The sequence below is a fragment of the Bos grunniens genome, chromosome 6 (assembly GCF_055505025.1).
Source record: "Bos grunniens cultivar Pamir isolate PY7600 chromosome 6, Bosgru_T2T1.0, whole genome shotgun sequence".
Classification (NCBI taxonomy): Eukaryota; Metazoa; Chordata; class Mammalia; order Artiodactyla; family Bovidae; genus Bos; species Bos grunniens.
This window is the reverse complement of record NC_141170.1, coordinates 111,198,022-111,218,242: the sequence shown is the minus strand read 5'-3', so window position 1 is coordinate 111,218,242 and position 20,221 is coordinate 111,198,022. Positions and strand designations below refer to the sequence as shown.

Here is a 20,221-nt window from a genome sequence, read left to right as displayed (position 1 = left end):
CAAATGGTTTTAATGAATGGCAGTGCTTGGCTGCGATTATAAACCATAAATGCTAATGCTACCTATTTACATAGATTCTAATGCAGCTTATCTGTTTGCAGAGAAGAGAAATTAGCTTATGCTAGAAAATATGAAACTGAATAAAGCACTAAATATTTATAGCCTGCAGAATAAAACTGAGGAGAAAAGCTTATTTGTGGAATTTAAATATTTTATGCATTGCATTTAAAAAGATATCCTGTACCACAGTCCTGACAAAAACAGATAAAATAAAATCAAAAGCATGCTTACTCCCTATGAGATATGCACTCCAGACAATGCATCACAAGACTAAGGTGGCTTTGAAAGTTCCACTCATTCATTTCCTTCTTTATTCATCTATTTGTCAAGTATGCATTGATTACTTTCCATCTGCCAGACATGGCAAAAGGCCCTGTGTTTAAGAACTTATCAAATATGATCCTTGACTTGTGAATTTAGAGACTTTCATGGTAGCAGATGCTAAGAACAAATCAGATACATACATAATTGCAAATTGTGACAAGAGATAAAAAGGGAAAATATAAGATGTTATGAGCTACTATAATTGGGAGACTTAATTCTGCTGGAGTGTTAGGGCAGACCATTCTGGAGCCTATTTACAATAAGATCTGAAGAATCTGTAGGGCTCAACTAAGCAATGAATGGCAAGGTTTAAGGCTGAGATGAAGGGACAAAATATCTTAAGCAGGAAGAAAAGGCTTGGTGCATTTGTAGAATTAAGATCAGTACAGAGTATCTGGGAGAAAATTTTGCTAAAGAGAAGGGCACAAGCCAAGCTCTGTATACCATTGTAGTCTTTGTTAAGGATTTGTGATTCATATTTAGTAATTAAAATATCAGCACTGCTATATGGAGTTGAAGAATACTACCAGAAAATTTTACATAAGGGGGCAAGACTACTGGCAGATATTTTATTGCTATAATCAAAGGAGAGAAGCTTTTAAAAGACACCACCAAAAAATAATGGTGGTTGTTGTTTAGTTGCTAAGTCATGTTCAGCTCTTATACAACCCCATGGGCTCCTCTGTCCATGGGATTTCCCAGGCAAGAAAACCGAAGTGGGTTGCCATTTCCTTCTCCACAAAAATAATGGTAGCTATTCTAATATCTGATATAGACTCTGGGATTAGCATTAAAGTACAAGTAGTTTATTTGAGAACTGATTCCATGTTGCCAATTGGCTGTTTGAAATGTAATCCCATTTAAAGAAAGAGACTGCTGCCTAACATCACTTGTAGCTCTAGAAATTGACCCTAGGACTAAGATGGTTTGAATAAAAGCAGTACTTGAGAGGTCATTCTAGGGGGGACTGGTAAGGGAAGAAGTAAATAAGACACTGGTAGGGGAAGGAGTAAGGGAAGAAATTCAGTACAGATTGTGTTAATGATCAGGTTATTGCTGTCAGTAGTGGGGCTCATTTCTCCTGCTAGCTTCCAGGAGAACATGCCTTAACTGCCCTCTGTTTTTACTCAGTGATCTTAGGGGTGGATTGATCAAGGTGTCAGGAATGGAGACTCTGTGTGGGTTCAGTAATATCATCTGATCGGTACTGCCACTGGTGAGTACTGCCGAGAGGAGAGGCCAGTATCTCCTGGCAGAATCAGTCAGCTCCCTTTTGGGTATTTGATTACATGGAATACTTCAAATCATGTAGGGTATGGTGCTTTGTCCTCCCAGGATTAACCACATTTTTTCAATATAGACCTGTCTTCCCTGCCTCCAACACTTCTGCCAGCATCACTGCTCCCATACTTCCAAAATGCCTTGTCCGTCCCACGGTGGCTCGTACTACACTGACTCTAAGTAGAGGTCAGATATGATTGCAGAGGAAATGGGCTGGGGCTTACTACCAAGGATTTCACTGGTTTTTACCACATTTTATGTCACAAAGAAAAAGTTGACATGGTAGAATAATAGAGTAAACTGCTAAAATTCAGTTTTTGAAGTGAGCTGAGATGCAGGCATTCTGAAAGTTGGGGCACTGCTGTGTAGCCTGCGGTGTATGTCTTCAAACAAGTAAGTAGCACGCGGTGCTGTCTCAGTCTAAGAGAGTGTGTACAGGTATGTCAAACAAAGTAAAGAGGTGGAGATTTCCATAGCTCACCATTAGACTTTTTGATTCTTTTTCATGACCTTGAGTTGTGGATTTGGTCATCCTAGTCCTCAAGATAGGACTTCTTCCACTAGAAAAAATAGTCATGGTTCCAACAAATTAGATGAGGTTTCCCCTTGGACGTTTGGGACCCTTAATGGTGAGAATCCAACTTGCAAGGTGATTAATCCTAATAACTAGAAACAGGTTTATTGCTAAAGAATGGGTGAGAGAAGACTATTTTCAGAATTCAGGGGATTCACTGGAGGGCCTCTTACCAGTCTTTCACCCCAGAATTGTAGCCACTGTAAAACAGTGGTAACGGAAAAAAAGATAATATCTCCAAAGACCAACCCTGCAGAGAGAAAGATTTGGGTCACCCTACTAAGCAAAGAATCTTGTGTAGCCAAAGTGCTAGTGAAAGATAAGCAGAATGTCAGATATCTGTTGAAAGAAGAGTTCATATTAACAAATTTGTCGTCATGAAAATGATAGAATTGTGGACCATAACAACTCTGTGATTGGTTACTTAATTATTTAACCCTTTCTTTACTTTGGCTTATAGGAAGAATATCAATTGTATCTCATGTCCTAGAATTTACATGAACTTATGATCAAATTGGTAACACTTTGCAGTGCACATTAAGTGGTGGAACTTCTTGAATTTCTTGTGTTAGTATTTTTCTCCTGACCAAGGATAAGAGCAGATGTTAAGGAGTAAAGGGATATATTGTGCTGCATATCTTCTGCTTGCTCCTCCAGATCCACTCCCTGTGCTCCTTCCTCTCCCACAGGGTTGACCTGTACCGATGTGAATAGACATCAATGTTCTCGTCATTGTATAGATTTTCTCCTTTCAGTTCTCACGGTTTCATAAACCTTTCCTCAGTTGTTTCCACCTTGGGTAGTGAGGTTGGTATTACTGGACTGTGTTTTTTGGTCCCCCTATATATACATATTTGTAAACTATGTATGTATCATTCAGTTCAGTTCAGTTCAGTCACTCAGTCGTGTCCGACTCTTTGCAACCCCATGAATCGCAGCACGCCAGGCCTCCCTGTGCATCACCAACTCCCAGAGTTCACTCAGACTCACGTCCATCGAGTCGGTGATGCCATCCAGCCATCTCATCCTCTGTTGTCCCCTTCTCTTCTTGCCCCCAATCCCTCCCAGCATCAGAGTCTTTTCCAATGAGTCAACTCTTCGTATGAGGTGGCCAAAGTATTGGAGTTTCAGCTTTAGCATCAGTCCTTCCAAAGAACACCCAGGAATGATCTCCTTTAGGATGGACTGGTTAGATCTCCTTGCAGTCCAAGGGACTCTCAAGAGTCTTCTCCAACACCACAGTTCAAAAGCATCAATTCTTCGGCACTCAGCTTTCTTCACAGTCCAACTCTCACATCCATACATGACCACAGGAAAAACCATAGCCTTGACAAGACGGACCTTTGTTGGCAAAGTAATGTCTCTGCTTTTGAATATGCTATCTAGGTTGGTCATAACTTTCCTTCCAAGGAGTAAGCATCTTTTAATTTCATGGCTGCAGTCACCATCTGCAGTGATTTTGGAGCCCCCCAAAATAGAGTCTGACACTGTTTCCACTGTTTCCCCATCTATTTCCCATGAAGTGATGGGAACGGATGCAATTTATTGTATTTCAAATGTATCAGCAGCTTTCTGTGGGGAACCTGAATAATAAAGATGATGAGTTGTTTGGGATATGCTGACTCTGAGATTTCTTGAGATTAACATTGGTAAAATTTCCACAGAGAGTAGATAAGGAATGATCTAGACTGGTGACATCTATCTGGGAAATTATTAACAGATAAGTAGAAGATTAGATTACCCATATGGGCCACCAGGCTGATGACAGAATACTAGTGGAGACAGACACTGAAGTGGCGGACATAGGACGGAGATCTCAAAAAGGAGGGAAAGATGGCACAGATGTCAGTTATTAAGAGAAGCAGGAATGTGGAGATAGTGGGGACGAATAGGGTGAAGGCGTTCCAACAGGAGAATGTTGCTATCAGTGCCAGGATGAGCAGAGAGCACTACTAGTACGATAATTTTTAAAAAGAGAGTGCAGTGGTGCATGGCAACTGCAAAGTCACAATTCTGGAGTAAATTGAAAAGTCTTTAAAGACCCAGTAATGTTTTAGGGGAGAAGGTAGGCCGAAGTTAGTTGAAAAATGGGTTGAGAATGAAGAAATAGAGTTATCTTCAAAAAAGATGTTCATAAAGAAAGGAAGAAAAGTCACTGTGTCTGACTAGATGCAGTGAGACGCACAGAGTCTTGAAGGAGATTATGTTTTAGGTGCTAAGGAGCACTTCAATACGCTTTTTAGACTTGAGGATATGATAGAAAGGGAGTGAGTAAAGATACAAGGAGGAAGCAGGGTACTGCGCCGGTTTCCTGCCCACAACACCACCTAAGGGGTTGGCGAACTGCCTAAGCCACCTTCCAGCCCGACCCCTGGACACAGCCCTGTCCTCACCCCGTATAAGAAAAAGACTCATCCCCCTTCCTCAGGGAGGAGCAAGCGAGGGGAGCTGCTGCTTGTTCTTGCTCCCCTGTGCTGCAGCAGGTGCCCCAATGAAACCTTGCCTGAAAAAAAAGATATGTGGAGAGAGAGGACAAAATAAGGAAAGACCCAGAATATGGCAAGATAAGGCCAAGGAGCATGAAGACAAGTTGAACTTGATTAGAAGGAGACACGCCTCAGCTTCCGGCCCCTAAAGTTAAGCATATATGTGGATATCGATTTATTTATAGATGGAAGGGAAGAACACCATAAAGAACACTTTTATGGTTTCAATTTTCTAACTAAGTTTCTGTGGTGAGTAAAAAGTGAGCTAGCAAGAAGACAAAGTAAGAAACAGATATTGGAGGAAATGGGATTTGATATTGACCACAGACAAATAAAAAGGTAAATAGTACTGAGGTCTCAGGTGGTGCTAGAGGACATGAATTTATTCAGGCAATTATTTGTCTATATGTGTTTTCTCTAGCAGGTCTCAGATGTCCTCATTATAGGAGTGAAAAAGGCAATAGGTATCCCTGATCCAGTTACTAAGTATTAAGAAACAGAAATATTTGTTTCTTCCTTTTGTCTTCCTTTCCCTCCTTACCTCTTTCCTTCATTGCCCCTTTCCATCTTTTCTTGACAACTTTTTACCTTCCTTCCGTTTTGCTTTCCTTCCTATCCTTTTCTTTTTTCCCCTTCTTCTTTGCTCTGACATTGATTGTACATTTTTATGTATTAGATATTGTGAAAGCTGTAGAAGACACATTTAACTGTTATTTATAGTAAAAAAATCCCCCAAAGAAGTTGAAAATGTCAGCAGATTAATAATGGTTATTATTCTTTGCACAATACCAGGTGGGAAGATAAGAGTATTTGTGCATTTTAAGCTTTTGTTAAGTCTTGTTCTTTGGGGAGTACAGGAACTAAGGTGTGGATTATACTGAACGTTTCATTTTTGGTATTTTTTGTAAGGCCTCCAGGCCCTTCTCATTCTCCACACTGGCACACTTGAAAAGTTATGAGCCCCCTGCATACCACTTAGAGCAAACGGGGACTGAGCGCCGTCTCTTCTGGGTTATCACATCACCGCCTTCCTCAGCCAGCGCTGCCCTGTTGCCGTGGACGTACATGGGGGATGCTGGCCTCCGCCGTGAGGTCCACGGCCTCTCCTGGGCCTGCTTTTCCCAATAGCCTTGATTGCATTCGTAAAAAGTTATGGAGGCTTGTAGCCAGAGAACTACAACTTGGAGAGAGGGTGGAAATAAGAAGACAGGAAAACAAATTTGGATTGAGGTACAAATGTCATCCAAGTATCCAATTCCCAAGTATGGAATTGAAGATGAAAGGAAAGCAAAGAAACTTCCCTTTGACCATTCAGAATGTACCTTGTGACTAGATTTATTTTTTTTCCTATTGCAAAGTTGAAAATGACGTGAACATTAGTGAAAGATTTCATCTACGTTTCACAAAGTCAATTGTTGCAAAGTAATTTCTAGGATAATAATCTAAGGGTAAAGGATGACTTTTAGTAATTTGAACGTATAGAAGGCCAAATAATTTGTTAACCAAATTGGTATTGGAAGTTTCAAAACTGACTCTCTTCATGACCCAAATGTCACAGCTAATTTCTTAGTTCTGTTTCTTACTGGTTTGTTACCTGGCAAGTGAACAGTGTTTCAAGGAAAAAGAATCCGGTAATTGCCTCTGCACCTGTTTTGGGTCATGGTCTCCCACCCATTGACTTCAGTGACTTCAAAGACATCTTTAAGTGAAAGATGACTTACACTTTGGACTGAGCTGAAATATCACTTTCATTGTCAGAATCCCTTCTTTTACTCTTTCCTCTTCTCCATCTCACTAACTGAAATGTTTAGATAGTTAATGCTAAGGGCTGAGAGTGTATTTTTCCAGTGAAATGACAGATCACCATAATTTATATTTTTTGTTTCCACCTGACCAAAGTGAGAGCAATTATGGAGGGGGACAAGGCAACAATCAGGGTGCATTATTATAAAAATACTTAAATTATTATTTTCCTTATTGTTTTCCTGTAAAGTAGATACAGTTTTCTTTGTCAGAGTAGAATATTTGTTTAAACTGTGCTGGCAGATACAAGCTGAGCCTCGTTTATGGATTTAGTGCTGCTTCAGAGAAGCCTGACTCGTGGAAGAATCTAAAGCCCAAACAATAGGAATCTAGTCTGTATGCAGTCCTTTTCTAGGCAATTTTTTTTTTTCTTTAGGAAATAGCTGCAAAGCTACACAAATCAAGCTAATGCATTGATAGAAGAGCGATTGTTTGGATGTGCTACCAGTTCATAGTGTTGAGGCAGTAAATGTGATATATAATTGATTCATGAAGCCTTAGCTGGCTTCTAGCATCATTATGTATATTGCTATATTTCTATGTGAATAAAAATCAAGCAAGCAAACGACATTGACACATTCCTCGCTCTATTTTCTTGTATTGGTTTCCTTCCTGTGCACTCATTTTTTTGGCTTGGGTCTGTATGTCATATCCTGTACAAGCTGCCACAGCTGTTTGTCAGTTCTCTCTAATAGCCTTTTCTTTCTGTGAGAAGACTAGATTGTTCTGGATACTTGGTTCCTCACAGACATCCAGAAAATCCATCCAAGGCTCCCTGTCTTGGTAATGAATGGTTTTTGTTTCAATTTGTTGAAATATAGTCTTGGAAAGTGACTAGTTTCAGGAGAGACATCTCAGTGAGTCATTCAAGGTTTGGATATTCAGCCTTGAGTAACTTTACAGATACAAAATATAAACAATTAGCGGGCGTCACACATGTCAAATTTCTATTCATGAAACAGCAAGTATTTCTATTCAGTATAAAACAGCAAGAGATTTTCTAATGTGCATCAAATATTGTTATGTTTTTAATTGGGAGGGTAAGGGAATTTTTGGAAGACTATTTTACCTAGAATGTAGTTTCTTTAGATATATTACTTTAATTAGGAAGACCTAGAAAAAACAAGCCAGGCTGTATTCATGTTTTGAAGTCTGCAGCACACAGTTAATATATAACCATGTTTGGATAATAAGTGTTAAACATGACAGAATGCCTGCTTTTGTATCCACTCCCTCTTGCGACCACACTACAGCAACAGAAATTCTGGGCTTAAAACTATGAGAAAAAAATAGAACAGAAGAGGAGAAATAGGAATTCAATTTTGAACATTAAAAGTAAGTGGACAAGTGGTAATTAGTTGACCAAAAAAATGGACACAAAGTTGGCTGTGAAAAAAGATTAGGATTAGCTGTTTCCCACTGAGCAGTGCCAGGAAATTTCTAGAATTGGGAACGACAACAATCTCTGAAAAAAGGAGATGGCAGAGAGGCTGAAAACAAGTCTCTTTGAAAATCCATGTTAAAAAAAAGTGTTTGACTTTGCCTGTCACAGTTGTCACCCTGAAAAACTGGGTGAATGCACATGCCCCATGCCTGCAGAAGACTCTGTAAAGAAGGAACCTGTGGGACAACGAATTTAGGAGCTCAAGTCACATGTTCCTAAGTAGATGCGAAGGCAGTGGGAAATGTAGCCCTTCACTGTCGGGGAATGAGAGCTTCATTGTGGGAATAGGTAGGAGCTGTGGTTCAGGCAGCATCTCTGCCTCATTAAGGTGAATGCTAACCTAACAGAATAAGACTGGTGTGGAAATAATCTTAACTTTTGGTTTAATTCTATTCAGCAGAAACTCCAAAATAAAAGTGTTTTACTTGGGGAATTTTATCTGGTGACCCTCAGAAATCTCAGTTAACATCTGAATTGTCAAACATATCCCCCAATACAAGGGGTTATTAACTTAGTTCTATAAAATCACTAGACCCTGGCCACTGAAATCCTGCCTGATAACTATGACTATCTTCCTACAAGAAACATTAGAAGCCCTTTAGACTTTGGTATGACGTAAATGTGTTTATGCAGTTAGTTTTCTCAGCTCCATCTTCAACTTCATCTCTTTACCCTTGCAGCAGATTCTTTTTTTTTTTTTTTTGCTTGCACCTCATCCCTTTGGCTCATCGTGACTTTGGTAGCAGCTATGGTGGGATGTTTCTATAACGTTGACAAGCATTCTACCTCAAGTACCTGTGTCTCTTGGTGTTTTCTGAAGGTTTGGGCAGCTCAGCCCCAAACGCAGCAGCCTGAAAGTACAGGGCATTAGTGCTCCTGGAGGGGTAACACTGATAGATGAACATCTCAACCTCCCAGCCACCAGAGGAACAGCGAAGGGTGTGGTCTACGCAGTTTCTCAGAGGATCTCAGTTGGGATTGAATCTCAGCTGGGAGAAGTGATAACCAGCTTGGTAATTCAGCATTAATTGGCTTCCTTCCCTTCCCTGTGTCCTTCTTCAAGGTCCCTCACTTCTGCTTCCTGAGAGCCCCGCCCAAGTCAGCCAACTGCAGGGAGGTCCTAGCCTCAGGCCCTGCTTTCAGAAGGAAAACAAACCTAGATGACTCTCGTACCAATATTTAGCTGACCTCATGAAGATCCTATCCATCACCCTTGTTCCTCCCTGTGGAGGAAAGGGAAACCAAGTGCTTAGAATTTTGCAAATACATTGTTTAGATTTTCATTTGACTTGCTTGCCTTAGGACTGGTATGAATGACCTGCTTATTAGCATTTATGGAAGATACAACTTTTATGATTTGACTATTGATTCATAGTAAAACAAGAATTTCAGCAGCTAGCACTTCCTATTAATTTAAAGGCTGTTATTAAGCTAAATTGCAATTTGGGCTTACAGTAATAAAGGAGAATAACAAGAGACACAGTCACCCCCATAGAGATGCCTGCAGGACCACAGATTCTGGAATGAAGGGCCCACCTTCTTCTCTTTCTTCAGAAATGAAGGCAGTTTGGCTTGGAAAGTATTGCTGATGTGTGCAGGGTGTCAGCTTAAAGAACCAGAGAAATTAAAAAAGGAGCCATACCAAACATAAATTTCCCAGCAGTTTTTCCTTTTCTGTGTCTTATCCTGACCTTGGAGTCTGGAACACCTTTCATTTTTTTTTTTTTTTAAATATACGGATTGGCAGACTGCTAGCCAGGAAATATTTCAAATTTTATGGCTCTATTTTTTTCTGAATCTGATCTTTTTCTACCTATGAGAGACTATTTGTCATCCCAACCAGCTTCACATTTCTCTACTCACTTCATGCACAGAGGAAAGAGTACAGGAACCCAAGAAAGAGAAATCAAAGGGAAGAGAGCTTTCATCAATGATATTTGTTTAATTAAAACTGTAAATTTGTAACTAAAAATTCATCTAATTATTTGTGGCAAAAGTATTTCTTTCAAAGGCAACCAGTAGCACCTGTTGTTTTGCATATACTAATGATATTGTGTGTGCATATAGAATACATATATGTACGTATATATCACTATGAATACATCAAATATATAACTATTTACATAACTTACCTATAACATATTATATATAATGTGATCATATATATATTGTATTACATATACAATAAGTATACATTATTGTATTACATATACAATAAGTATACATACAATAAATTACAACCAGTAGTAGTAACAATGTGCATAGTGTTCTGCCTGCTTAAACCTTGTTTTTCAGAGTATCTTAGAAATTTTTCCAGACCAAATGTTTAATAGAATCAATGTTTTTAATGTCTGCATTGTATACACTTTAGGAATATGCCAGCAATTATTTAACCAACCTTCAGGATAGAGATTTGGTATAGATTTTGGCAATTTTTGTCAATCTTATACAATAAATGTTATAATAAACATCCTGCAACATGTTCCATTGCTCTCCTATGTCACAAAGTCAGTAGGATAGATTCCAAGTAGAATTGTTGAAATAAAGGTTTTGTTTATTTATAATTTTGATAAAGGTTGTGAAATTACTACTAGACAAAAATATAATTAGATAAGACTATACATAAATAAAATATATGGTACTTTGGATCTATAGTTTACTTTGTTTTTTCTTGTTATTAAATAAGTTGAGTGCCCTTTTGTATGTTGAAAGCCATTTGTGTTTTCTTTCCCATAAAATGCCTAATTATTTTTTACCTTGCTCATTTCTTCTATTAGATTATTATTTTATTGATTGGCAAAATTTGTATATAAAAGTAAATTAGTCTTTTGTAAGTTATCATTTTTTTCTGCGTTTCATTTGTCTTTTTATTTTTATAATTTTTACATGCATAAAATTTAAATTTTCATGCAATTATTTTGTTTATAGCTTCTGAGTTTTGCAACACACTCAGAAAGTTTTCCTTTTTCTGAGATTATTAATTATTTTATGTTGTTTTTAGTACTTTTAGGTATCTTTGGGCTTTCTTGGTGGCTCAACTGGGAAGAAGCCTGCAATGAAGAAACACAGGAGACATGAGTTGGATCCCTGGGTTGGGAAGATTTCATGGAGGGAGAAATGGGAACCCACTCCAATATTCTTGCCTGGAGAATCCCATGAACAGAGGAGACTGGCAGGCTACAGTCCATGGGATTGCAAAGAGTTGGATGTAACTGAGCAGGAGCAAGGTAATTTCATTTTTAAATCTTTGATCTATTTGGAATTTATTTTATGTAATACATGGGTTATGGATAAATCTCGATTTTCTTTCCTATGTATCTGCCAAGTTGTCTGAAAATCCTTCATTAAATAACCCATCTTCCCCATTTGAAATCCTATTTTTATCATACTACATTCATGTACATATTAGATCTAATTCTGTAGTTTTCATCTCTGTTGTATTGATTTGTTTTTTCCAGTCATGGATAAATATCACACATTCTTAAGGTTTTATGAAAATGGTATGGTTTTTATGAAATATTTCAGTATCTGGACAACTGGTTTCCATCCTGTTCTTATTATTGACATTATCCTGTTTATTCTGTTTCTTTATATATATTTTTGATTGATGTATAGTTAATGTATGATGTGTTAGTTTCAGGTGTACAGTGAAGTGATTCAGTTATATATATATATATATTTATATTTAAGTTTATTTTCCATTATAAATTATTATAAGATATATAGTTCCCTGGGCCATACAGTAAATTCTTATTATATACTTTATGTACAATAGTTTATATCTGTTAATCCCATACTCCTAATTTATTCCTCCCCTTCCTTTCTCCTTTAGTTTTCTATGTCTGTGAGTCTCTTTTTGTTTTGTATATAGATTCATTTGTATTGTTTTTTAGATTCTACATATGAGTGCTATCATACAATATTTGTCTTCCTTTATCTGACTTTCTTCACTCAGTATGACAGTCTCTCGGTCCACCCATGTTGCTGCAAGCGGGAAAATTATAACTTTAAATAAATTTATGATGTAATGTGATAACAATTGGGGGCTAATATATTTTGCTTGAATTTTCTATTTCCTTTCTTCCCTAATCTTTTAATCTTCATACTATATCTACTCTGCTTTCTCTTTAATTAATACTCTCTTTTGAATGAGATAAATTTTTATGAATCAGCTCTTTGCAAAATGTCTGTGTGGAGCTGAGGCCAAGACTGTACTAGTAGAAATTGTCCCATGATATGCAGTTATGTTTGTAAGTAATTTTTTTTTTCACTTTTTTTTTCCCTCAACTCTCCTGTCCAACTGACTGATGTCTTTTTGCAGATCCGGCTGGCTATGTAGATCTTCATTTAGTGCCATCTTCTCTGCTTCTCAAAATTTTATGGTAAACTGAATCTAGGCTTCCTCAGGGCTTCCCTGTGGCTCAGCTGGTAAAGAATTCACCTGCAATGCAGGAGACCTGGGTTTGATCCCTGGTTTGGGAAGATCCCCTGGAGAAGGGAACGGCTCCACACTCCAGTATTCTGGCCTGGAGAATTCCATGGACTGTGTAGTCCATGGGGTCACAAAGAGTCAGACACGACTGAATGACTTTCACTTTCACTTTCAGGCTCCCCCACATCCTTGTGTCTCTGTTCTTGTTCCAAACAAGCCATTGTTGATCTTATATATCAAACACTCTTCTTACTTCGTCCTGTGGTCTGAGACATTCTCTCATGAGTCACCATGTACCCCAATGGCCTTCTCTGCGTTTAAGAACGCTTTATCAAATTGTGTAGTTCTGGTTTGTAGAAATCTTTTATTGTAGATGGAATTTGCATTCATTTATTTTTCTTCTTATTTTGGGTGGTTTCTAGGGAGAAGAGGGGAGAAATTATCTTTTTAATGTGTTATTTAAAAAAAAAATCTGGACCACTTGTGAAATTCAATTTTAAATGTCTATTAAATTCAATTTCACTTGTTCTTTAGTTTTGAATCTTGACTGGAAAGAACTTTTGAGGACCAGATATCTGTTCAGTTCAGTTCAATCGCTCAGTCGTGTCCAACTCTTTGCGACCCCATGAATTGCAGCACACCAGGCCTCCCTGTCCATCACCAACTCCCGGAGTTCACCCAAACTCATGTGCATCGAGTTGGTGATGCCATCCAGCCATCTCATCCTCTGTCGCCCCCTTCTCCTCCAGCCCCCAATCCCTCCCAGCATCAGGGTATTTTCCAGTGAGTCAGCTCTTCGCATGAGGTGGCCAAAGTATTGGAGTTTCAGCCTCAGCATCAGCCCTTCCAATGAACACCCAGGACTGGTCTCCTTTAGGATGGACTGGTTGGATCTCCTTGCAGTTCAAGGGACTCTCAAGAGTCTTGTCCAACACCACAGTTCAAAAGCATAAATTCTTCGGTGCTCAGCTTTCTTCACAGGCTTCAGGTGAGGGGTGGTGGGACAACTTTGAGAAGTGCTGAGATTGGGAGAAATTAATGTGATAAAAAGAGAATAAAATAAGAGGTTTAGATTTAAAATTTTTGATTTAAATTTTCATTCTAGGATTAAAGTATAACTTTGTTGTGTGTGATTTATTTGATAAGTTAGTTTTATAACTTTGTAATGTTAATTAATACTCAATGATAGGTGTGTTCAAATAAGAATAAAAACTAATAGTCCTTACATTCAGTTAAAGAAAAATCAAAAATAGTATGTATAAAAGTCACTATTAAATAATAATATTAAATACAACTGCCAGTGTCTTATAAATTCATTTCTTCAGTATGAGGACACATATTATCAGGAAATATTCTGATGAGGTTATCAAGTTAATTTTGTTATTTTTTTTGTTGTTCTTTCTAAATTAGTAAATTAGAATGTTTATTTAAGAGCAAATAAAATTAATTAGGAGACTTTTATGGAGGCCTAACAAACGTTTCATTCAAAATTGGATCTGAATGATTCTTCTTTCTATTCTAGACTGAAGTCCTTGGTACATTTGATAACACAGGGATACGTTTTTTGCTCATTTGGTATAGCAGTTTAATCTTATTAAATATGTAAGATCAACTTGTAATTAATATTTTTAAATATTAAAATAAAATGCATTTGATAAAATACTTTTCAGGAGTTAGTTGATAAATAATAAACATTAGAATTAATTGATAATTGATACATTATATTTATATATTTATTATATATTAAATTAAATTATATATAATTGATAAATTATATTTATTCCAAAGAATTTCCCAATTATTCCCCACTTACTATTGACCATTTGATTTTAAAGTGTGTACTGAGCTGAATAGAAAAGAAGTAAAAATTTATTTTTACAGGAAATTATAGACAGAATTTGTTAGTATTTCATCTGGATAAGAAGTAAATTATAAAATATGTGATACATTCCCTTCCAAAGTACTAATAAACTGTTTTATAATAGCAGCATCCATTATATACAAAGAACCAAAAGAAATATTGATAGTTTACAAGTTGGAAAGGGCATAGGCTTTGAATTCAGTCATATTTACATTCAAAACCTCAAATCATGTTTCCCTTCTTATAGTGAATGTTACATTGGCCAATTAGATGAGAGTCTCATCTTTCAATTAGTGTTAATAGACTCATCTAACATCATTCTGAGGAGGTGGGCAAGCTTTAGACCCTCTCAATCCAAAAGCAAGTTTTAGGCAAGGGAGAGAGCGAAAAAACATTCATATGTCCTATATTCACAATATCATGGGTCACAGCACATCAGGGTTTTATAGTAATCAATTTCCCATTTGTCTTTACTATTTTATTTTCTACTGGTTCAGGACTTAGACAAAAAGAGGTGGTATCTGAAAAGCTCACCCATAACAAGCAAATCAATTTCCTAAAATTAAAGGAAGGGGATGAGAGACTCAAATTCTCGCTCTCCCACTCACCATTTGGTCAAACCAGTTTGCCCAAATGGGCCCTACGTAACCAGCCTGTGCCCTAGCGCCTTCATCTGTCAAACGGAGAGAAAAACAGTAGGTAGCTTTCTTCTTGTGTCTTATTACATACAGTAGCAAACAATCGTCACTTACTATATTTTTGTTCTTGGCAAAAATAGGGAAAATCATTAATTGTACTATGAGTTCAGAGGACTTTAGTTTTGAAGAGAGGAATTTAGTCACAGAATCTCAAGTGGTAATTGTATGAATGGTCTTTGATGTTTGAGGTTTGTAGCGCCAGAAAGTAGTCTTTTAGGTTAGAGCAGATTTGGAGCCTTAGTGACAGGAAAGCTATTCAAGCAGTAGATTCCTGCTTAACTAACAGTCTGATACTACTAGGAGATGATTGCTGAACATGTTTAAATGAAGGCTTATGTAAGTTAAAAAATGTAACTATTAAAAATAAAAGACTTACTGAGAATGCAGGGTTAGAGTATGTTAACAGCCGTCATAAAAGGTAATAGTCCAAGAAACAAAAAGAAGAGCAATTCAGGCAAAACTAATAGTTCTTCTCACCCATATTCCATCTGAACATCTTGTGTCTGAATTGCACTTACTAAGAAAGTTAATAATAATCATTTTGAGTAAAATATACTGGAATTCTACTGAGTTATAGCAACAGGAAAAGTGTAGCAACTATTCCACTTGGTAAGTATCTTTTTTTCATCTAAAATAGTAAATACATGTGCCAAGTGTGACACTGTAACATTTCACTAGGATTCAAACCTAAAGGCCAGATAATGCCCTTTAGTTTCTGCTGATAATGTGGTCTTCATGATCACTCTGTTCTTGTGAAACAGAGGTAATTCCACTTGAATCCTCACTTAAATCTAAAGATCATGCTCTATGGATGATGAGATGTGCCATCTTAGAAAAGCTTGCCTTTTAATTTTGAGCTGTTTAGCAGGACAAGAGTCCCTTGCATAATTTTGTATATATTGTAGAAGATTTTGTAAATATCTTCTTTTAGTGTGTGGCTTGTCTTTTCAATCTCTCAATGGTATTTTTGATGAACAGAACTTCATTATTAAAAAGGTTCTCAACTTTAATGACATTTAATACAGTATTATTTTCTTTATGATTAATGCTGTTTTGTATGCTAAGAAATTATTGCCTCCTCAAGGTAAAGGAAAAGAGAATGCTAATATGAATTCATAATTTTATCTGATATTTGTGTTGTTCAGTCACTCAGTCAAGTCCAATTCTTTGTGACCCAGTGGACTGCAGCACACCAGGCCTCCCTGTTCTTCACCATCTCCCAGAGCTTGTTCAAACTCATATCCATTGAGTTGGTGATGCCATCCAACCATCTGATATATGACATATCTGATATATGACATATAAAGCAAGGTATTGTAATTTAATTAATCTTATTGAGACTACAATATTCCAATTTTATTAGAAACAAATTATTGATGCAATAAAAAGTCACAAATTCTGTAAGTTTAATGGCAGCAATAATATATCCTTAATTAAACATCTAATACAAATTACTCTAAAATTTCTTATAAAACCTTCCATTTTTAGACTTATAAGTTTTTTAAAGCTTTTAAATAAAGCAACTGAAAATGTACCTCACTGAGACTTCAAGTCATTTGTATAGGTGCCCTCCTGTGATATTTTATATGGTGTCTAGTTTTTCCTCTATACACTGGTTCTCTAAATACCTAGAGATAACTCTCATCTTCCCATGGAGATTTTGCTTTTAAAGGACATCATGTACTTAAGGAGGAGAGAACATGTGGTTTTGAAGTGAAGGAGGAAGAGAGCCAGCAGGCACTGAAGCCATGGACCTGGAGATTAGAAGGGATTTCAGGAATCTAGGTAGAATTCTGGGATTCATCTGACATGGGACCATATGAGCCCTGAGCATGAATGTTTGGAGAATGCTATCTTGAGGGTTTCCCACTTTTAAGGAAGAGTTAAAGAGGTAGGGGAAATTAAGAATGTGGAATTATTGAATTCATATAAGATAATTTATAGGGAATAATATCAATGGCTACAGAATCAATTGAATTAAGGCTTGACAAAAGGTCTTAATATTTGTTATTTTAAATTCATTGGTGTAGGTAAAAATTTTAGGACCTAAAGGGATAAAAAATCATGTATTGGGAAGATTAAGGATAAAGTAGTATAGTTAGTTTGGATAAAACCAAGTTTTCTTTTCAAAGGCAATTGAAAACATTGAAGCTTGGACTATCTCAAGTGGTGATGTGAGGGCTGTTAGCTTACTAGTGAGAGATAAAAATGTTGAGATATGTTGTCATCTTGAGAAAAAGTGATACTTAAATTCTAGAAAGAGATTCCAATGCTAAGAAGTGTTTTTATATTCACTTGAGGGTGCTGTCTACTTCATGGAAGATTGCCACTTTATATCTTGCTAGTTATATGAGTAGTTACCCACAGAAACCTGAGCTGACTTTTGCAATAAATACTTCTAGTTGTTCAGGCAATGCCTTGCTGTCTTTAGAGATCAGTTTGGCTGGAAGTTCCGTTAAGTATTCTCTGGACCTTTGAAAACAAGAGACAAAGTACTCCAGGAAAGGAAAAGATAATTGAAAAGAAGAGGTCCATGAAAATATGGGAGGGTATCTAGGACCTAGAAAGAGTAGAACTTAATCTTGGAAAGAAAAGAAAATTTAACTCAGAAAGAAAAAAATGAAAGCAAGAGAAAATGGAGCAAAGAAAGATATAGAGGTACTATCGGTACAGTGACATTACAATATATAAATGCATCAAATTAACATATCATATACCTTAAACTTTCACAATGTTACATGTCAAATATATTACAATTAAAAGAAAAATAATTACAGAGATATATATAAAGGCAAAGGAGAAAATGTAATTAACAATAACATCAATCTCCTTGTAGAGTAAGGAGGCTTGACGGTTGAGAGGAAATACAGTCTTAATTATCTTTAGTTTTGAGAAGAGTAAATAAAAATGTACAAATTTTGGTAGTCATTTTAAGGATCATAACAGTCATTATGATATGCTATAAATAAAAGGAATTAGGTGAAACTTATATTACTGACTGAAACAAAGTGTGTTAACACCATGAACTTGTACAGAAAATATCAATACACACACAAGTAGGAAGTAATAATAATATTATTCTGATTAAAACTGAGCCTTAGGAATGAAAGCATTCTGTAGTCTGTCTGCTAACCTGAGTTAGGATTTTCTCTGAAACACAACCAATCCAAGACTGATTGTTGGTTGATGTATTCTAGAGAAGCCCAATTTCCTCTCATCAGGAGCTATTACTTTTCCCTAAATATGGTGAAGTTTCTGGAAGCATTCCTCTTCTTACCAGCCAATTCACTTACATTTGGAGACTTTCTGAAATGCCACCAACCCAGACTAAGAACCAGTCCTTCCAAGAGGTCTTAGTCTTCCTTAGCAAATATGGTGGTAATTCTTAAAACGTAGATCTCCTCTCTTTCTTACACACCCCACGTCTAGAACTCTTTGCAAAGTCATTTGGTTTCCTAAGCTTCTAAACATTATATCTTTTCAAATTTACACTTTCCTCTTTCAGGAATCACTTAGGATAATTTTCATTCTTTTGCATTCTAGTTAGAGGATAACTTTCTGTAATTTAAAGAGTTTCTGAATGCTAGAAAGACTGGTTTATTTTGTGTAAGCCTCTGTGATATCATCCAGAGAAGGCAATGGCACCCCACTCCAGTCCTCTTGCCTGGAAAGTCCCATGGACGGAGGAGCCTGGTGAGCTGCAGTCCATGAGGTCGCTAAGAGTTGGACACGACTGAGCAACTTCACTTTCACTTTTCACTTTCATGCATTGGAGAAGGAAATGGCAACCCATTCCAGTGTTTTTGCCTGGATAATCCCAGGGACGGTGGAGCCTGGTGGGCTGCTGTCTATGGGGTCGCACAGAGTTGGACACGACTGGAGCGTCTTAGCAGCAGCAGCAGCAACTGTGATATCATGGAGTTGGTTTATAAGTTAAACCATTTTCTATCATCAGTGAACTTTGTAAATCAGAATAATGTTGGCTAATATTTTTCTCAAATATGAAGGGATACAGCTTCCCTTCTCCTCAGATCTTAGTAGTAAGTGCTGGTTTTCCCTAGTTTTAATTTGCCATTCTGAACTCTGGCTGTCCCCATGCCTGTTGCAGAAGAGAGTCCCATCCCTACAGAGTAATGAGAAGTTTTGTCAGTATATTGTGCTACCTCCCAGACAGCACGACCCCAGGATTCTAAGCACTTATTTAAATGTTTGTGGCTGTTTGCCAAGAATTCAATCAAGCATACAACAGACATTTGTGGAGTGTGTACTGTAGCTCAAGATGAGCTGCTAGATGTGGAGGAGAGGATGCCAAACCAATCATTGCTTTCTTGGAATTAATAGGAAATAAGCTGGAGAATTTCAAATGGTGAGGTTGCAATAAAGATAATAAACAGGGTGATGGGATACAGAGTGGGAGGGAAATCAGATTTGGAAATTAGAGACCATTCTATGAAACTGCTGAAAGCTGAATGATCAGATGACAGCTCTGTGAATATCTTGAGAGAAGCATCTTCTGAGCAGAGGGAAAGTGAGGGCCCTAATGTGGGGTCAGGTTGATATGTCCTAAGAAAATGAAGAGGCGAATATGTGTGGAGGACCATTGACAAAGGGGAAAGATATGAGAAAGTTAGATAGGTGAGCAGAACTAGTTCAAGCAGAGGATAAGAGACTGGGATTTTATTGGTGGTGTAACTGAATACTGCTATAGGACTTTGGGCAAGAAAGTTTTACAGTTTAATATTGATTGTAAGATAACCATTCTGGATATTATGCAGAGTATGAATGAAATAGCTGATCCAGAATGATCAGTTAAGAGGCTCTGTCCATAGCCCAGATGAAAAATTATGGAGGATGGTGGTGGCAGAGATGATGAAAAATGGTAGATGCAGGATTTATTTCTGAGGTAGATTGACTGATGTGTTAATTGATTGGATACAGAGAATGAGGAAGAAGAGAGAACTCGAGGTTGATTCCTAGGATTTTGGATAAAGAAAGTAAGAGGATGATGGTGATATTTATGGGTTAAAACATAATCTTGGAGACAAGAATTCCAGGATGACTTTCTGATTATCCAAAGTCCTGAGTGTGATGACTCTGAAGCATTATTCTGGGATTCATCTCAGGACTTAGAGAGAACCTGATTCTCCAACCTCTCCATCATTTGGACATCACCTACTTTCCTGTATTACATCCGTTTATCTTTTACGTGCTAAAGTGATTTCTATTTTTTTCAACTGAACCCTGATAGTGTGTGCCTG

General features: G+C 37.2%; 1 long non-coding RNA gene across 7 annotated transcripts in view; it reads left to right on the top strand.

Moving 5' to 3' along the window:
* Positions 1-20,221, top strand: part of LOC147371199 (uncharacterized) — a 228,230-nt gene that overhangs the window by 63,632 nt on the left and 144,377 nt on the right. For 3 of the 7 annotated variants that reach the window (XR_015165972.1, XR_015165969.1, XR_015165971.1), the window contains exon 2: positions 10,974-11,199. This is a non-coding gene — a long non-coding RNA (uncharacterized LOC147371199). Of the gene's footprint in view, positions 1-10,973; positions 11,200-12,293; positions 13,655-16,108; positions 16,474-20,221 lie in introns of those variants that run through there. The other 4 variants (XR_015165970.1, XR_015165966.1, XR_015165968.1 and 1 more) reach the window with 3 other exon arrangements.